At 52.5% G+C, this 5000-nt stretch overlaps 1 non-coding gene across 1 annotated transcript in view; it reads right to left on the bottom strand.

The window, feature by feature from the left end:
- The window catches only part of LOC126443777 (small subunit ribosomal RNA), a 1910-nt gene extending 1015 nt beyond the window's left edge, over positions 1-895 (bottom strand). Inside the window, exon 1 of the ribosomal RNA XR_007582171.1 lies at positions 1-895. This exon is cut by the window's left edge and continues 1015 nt beyond it. This is a non-coding gene — a ribosomal RNA (small subunit ribosomal RNA).
- Positions 896-5000: the final 4105 nt, after the last annotated feature.

A 5000-nucleotide genomic window follows, 5' to 3' on the forward strand; every position in this document is an offset into this window, starting at 1 on the left:
ACACAGTATTCAGGCGGGCTTGCCTGCTTTAAGCACTCTAATTTGTTCAAAGTAAACGTGCCGGCCCACCGAGACACTCACTCAAGAGCACCCTGGTAGGATTGCAACGGGGTCCGCCTCGGGACGCACGAGCACGCACGAGGCGCGTCGCACGCCTTCAGCTCGCCCCACCGGCAGGACGTCCCACGATACATGCCAGTTAAACACCGACGGGCGGTGAACCAACAGCGTGGGACACAAATCCAACTACGAGCTTTTTAACCGCAACAACTTTAATATACGCTATTGGAGCTGGAATTACCGCGGCTGCTGGCACCAGACTTGCCCTCCAATAGATACTCGTTAAAGGATTTAAAGTGTACTCATTCCGATTACGGGGCCTCGGATGAGTCCCGTATCGTTATTTTTCGTCACTACCTCCCCGTGCCGGGAGTGGGTAATTTGCGCGCCTGCTGCCTTCCTTGGATGTGGTAGCCGTTTCTCAGGCTCCCTCTCCGGAATCGAACCCTGATTCCCCGTTACCCGTTACAACCATGGTAGGCGCAGAACCTACCATCGACAGTTGATAAGGCAGACATTTGAAAGATGCGTCGCCGGTACGAGGACCGTGCGATCAGCCCAAAGTTATTCAGAGTCACCAAGGCAAACGGACCGGACGAGCCGACCGATTGGTTTTGATCTAATAAAAGCGTCCCTTCCATCTCTGGTCGGGACTCTGTTTGCATGTATTAGCTCTAGAATTACCACAGTTATCCAAGTAACGTGGGTACGATCTAAGGAACCATAACTGATTTAATGAGCCATTCGCGGTTTCACCTTAATGCGGCTTGTACTGAGACATGCATGGCTTAATCTTTGAGACAAGCATATGACTACTGGCAGGATCAACCAGGGAGCTGCGTCAACTAGAGCTGAGCAGCCGGCCGCCCGGGAGTGTGTCCCGGGGGCCCGCGCGAACACGCAAGCGTCCGCTCAATTATTCTGCAAACAGGAGGAGGCTGAGCTCCCCTGCACAATACACCTCGAAACCCTCTCAGGTCCCGGCGGCGCGCAGCGCCGTCCTAAGTACTTGGTCGGGTTCGAGAGAGGCGCAATCGCCCGGAGTTTGGCGAGTAGACGCTTTAGGTGCGACCACCCGTGCTCCCAACTGAGCTTGCCGCTGCCGACAGAGGCCCGGGAGCGTGCTGTCGTGGCATTGCCGGCGGGAGACAACACGCGCCACCTACGGTGGCCGGCAGCTCCAACGCCAGCGCCACAGAAGGACAAAAGCCCCACTTGGGTGCCGAAGCGAACTCTCCCAGCACAGCGCACGCGCCAACACGTCCGCACAGCTGCGATACAATCCACCTGCGAGAACCGCAGAGGCGACCGAGCAGCAGACGGCGTCGCGGCGCCGAGCGCCGGGCGGCGGCGCATCCTCAGCGCACACAGTCCTCAATCGGACCAGCACACTGCAGATGTCCACCGCGCTTCGCACCGGGCCCGCGAGGACCTACTTTGGCCGCACGGCGCCGCGTGCAGGGTGCGCCGGCGCGCAGCTGCGCCGCCTGCCGCCTCCGTCGGCCGGCGCGCCTGCCACTGGCCGCCCCCACCAGCCGGCTGTAGCGCGTGCGCCCACGCACCGCGCGGCCAGCACGCCGGGAGGCCCCCCCTCACCGGCCGGGGACGGTCCCACCCAGCCACCGCCGCGTATCGCTTCACACCCACATGCCATTCACGTTCGTGGGCATGGTGGGTATCGCTGAAACAACCGGTTGGTAGCTCAACCGATCGTCGCCATCACTGATTCACCTCTAGCGAGAACAACCGCACCACAACGGTTTACCAGTTCTTCATTTGCGTAACGTCACCAGCAAACGTAGACGTCCATCGCCATTTGCAAATTCAACGATTGTTGCATGCCTGTGTCAGGTGTCACGACACACTATGTCTGCCCACATACACGCAACAACATGTGCACGCTTCGCGAACACGTGGAAGGTGGCCCCCGTACGTATGCGATGTCCATTGCGCGAACGACTGTCAACCGGCCTCTGTCGCATGTCGCAGATGTGGAACGCAGTGCACCATGCTATCACGGTGTGTGAGAAGAGACGACTACGTCTGACAACACGCGCCACTACATCAACAGACGGCTCATGCTGATCGCCATCCACGGCATACCATACTTCAATCCAGCTCTTATAGGGAGACGACACGTAGCTGAGTGCACAATATTTGGACCGTATGGTTCGCCGTTGTTGGCGCAGTCGTGGTACGGTCACACATGTACCACGATGTATCATTCAGTACATGAGGACCAATGTGCAGTACAGTGTGTGATTTGGACGTACAACATCAGCGGACAGTTGACACAAGCCGTACCACAACGTAGGCTGTGCTTCGCCATGCGAATGCCAATGAACAACTGCGAAGGGCATTGAGCATGTACGTCCTGCTGCCATCCGCATTACAGTGTATAGCTGCAAGGTGTTTAACATGAAGCGATACTCTGGGGACCGGGCAGTGCGAGTAGCAAACTATATTGCGGGGGTTGCAGTTAGGCAACACTACACTAATTTAACGCGTCGTATGACAATTACAGAGCAGGTTAAGGCCCAACGTGTGTTGGGTTAAGGTACAATATAGGTTAGGTTAAGGTACAATATAGGTTAGGTTACGGTACAATATGGGTTAGGTTAAGGGACAATATGGGTTAGGTTAAGGGACAATATAGGTTAGGTTAAGGGACAATATGGGTTAGGTTAAGGGACAATATGGGTTAGGTTAAGGGACAATATGGGTTAGGTTAAGGGACAATATGGGTTAGGTTAAGGGACAATATAGGTTAGGTTAAGGGACAATATAGGTTAGGTTAAGGGACAATATAGGTTAGGTTAAGGGACAATATAGGTTAGGTTAAGGGACAATATAGGTTAGGTTAAGGGACAATATAGGTTAGGTTAAGGGACAATATAGGTTAGGTTAAGGGACAATATAGGTTAGGTTAAGGGACAATATAGGTTAGGTTAAGGGACAATATAGGTTAGGTTAAGGGACAATATAGGTTAGGTTAAGGGACAATATAGGTTAGGTTAAGGGACAATATCGGTTAGGTTAAGGGACAATATGGGTTAGGTTAAGGGACAATATAGGTTAGGTTAAGGGACAATATAGGTTAGGTTAAGGGACAATATAGGTTAGGTTAAGGGACAATATAGGTTAGGTTAAGGGACAATATAGGTTAGGTTAAGGGACAATATAGGTTAGGTTAAGGGACAATATGGGTTAGGTTAAGGGACAATATAGGTTAGGTTAAGGGACAATATAGGTTAGGTTAAGGGACAATATGGGTTAGGTTAAGGGACAATATGGGTTAGGTTAAGGCGCAATATGGGTTAGGTTAAGGCGCAATATAGGTTAGGTTAAGCGACAATATGGGTTAGGTTAAGGGACAATATAGGTTAGGTTAAGGCGCAATATGGGTTAGGTTAAGGCGCAATATGGGTTAGGTTAAGGCGCAATATGGGTTAGGTTAAGGCGCAATATGGGTTAGGTTAAGGCGCAATATGGGTTAGGTTAAGGCGCAATATGGGTTAGGTTAAGGCGCAATATGGGTTAGGTTAAGGCGCAATATGGGTTAGGTTAAGGCGCAATATGGGTTAGGTTAAGGCGCAATATGGGTTAGGTTAAGGCGCAATATGGGTTAGGTTAAGGCGCAATATGGGTTAGGTTAAGGCGCAATATGGGTTAGGTTAAGGCGCAATATGGGTTAGGTTAAGGCGCAATATGGGTTAGGTTAAGGCGCAATATGGGTTAGGTTAAGGTACACATTGTTGTAAGGAAAGGTGTATTGGGGGGGGGGGGGGGGGGGGGGGCGGCGGCGGCGGCGGCCGGTTTGTTGATTGTGATTATAGTAAGTGGATGCCTGCGGCATCATCTGATTTGCCACGTCAGGATGCACCTTTGGCTCATGACAGGCGGCGCTCTGATTCCATGCTTGTGGCAGACCTGTGTCTTTCATTCCTGCCATTGTTTGTGTGCTGTGACAGGAGGCAGTATTGTGATGTTGGGTGTACCCCTGTGTAGGACGTGTGTGGGTGTTGGTGGCTTAGCTGAGCAATGGTGGTTGTCGGAAGGGTGGGATATTCTGTTTTGTGAGTGGACCTCCCGGTCTGGTTATGATAGTGTGGATTGTCTAATGTGGCGGAGAGGATGCACTGGGTGTTGTTCCATGCTGGTGCTTACATATTGTCTCTGTGCCTGTTACAGGCAGAGAGTAGTGCGTGATAAGAGTGTCTGGCTGACGTGTGGTTGTGATTGTGAGCAGAGTCTTTCAGCATGTATACGGACAGTTGTATACATTATCTGTATTTTGATGGCTCTATCTATTACTAATCAGCGCCGTGTATACGTTTCATCCGGTTCCAGTCGAAACTGTTGTATCTCTGTACATTAGTGACACGGCGAGGCCGCCATGTAGTTACTCGTCTCGGCAGCTTCCACCGGTGTATGGCAAATGATTATAAGGAATCAGTCTAGTCGTCAATACCGATAGTGTGACGTCACATGTCTGGGGTGGGGGACGCTGCGCCCTTCTGGTGGGTCATGGCCTAGAAAGACTCTTCCCACGCAGGGGGGGCTTGGACTGTCATTGACTCTTCCGAGTAATATACTTGCCGTACGTTTTTGCGACTGCGAGTGCAACGCTCACCGGTACCGACATGGATGGAGCGCCTCCTAGCTGCCGCTGAGCATCTGCATTCGTACAGAGAGCAACGCGATCGCGTCTGTAGCTCGTACGTGGTATGGACAGCGGGAATGTCGCATATTGGACATAACTCTTCATGAAACGCACGTTATAGGGGTGGATTGCACATTGCGAGTGCGAGCAAAGTCCGCCGTTCATCCGCTGGAGTTGCGAGTTGGGCGGTTGGGGTGGGGCACGGACGGGTGCAGGTGGAGTGATTGCCGGTCCACGACTTCGTGCGGCAGAGGCGCTGGCGTTGGGGTGCTGTTGT

The sequence above is a fragment of the Schistocerca serialis genome, unplaced genomic scaffold (genome assembly GCF_023864345.2).
Source record: "Schistocerca serialis cubense isolate TAMUIC-IGC-003099 unplaced genomic scaffold, iqSchSeri2.2 HiC_scaffold_184, whole genome shotgun sequence".
Lineage (NCBI taxonomy): Eukaryota > Metazoa > Arthropoda > Insecta > Orthoptera > Acrididae > Schistocerca > Schistocerca serialis.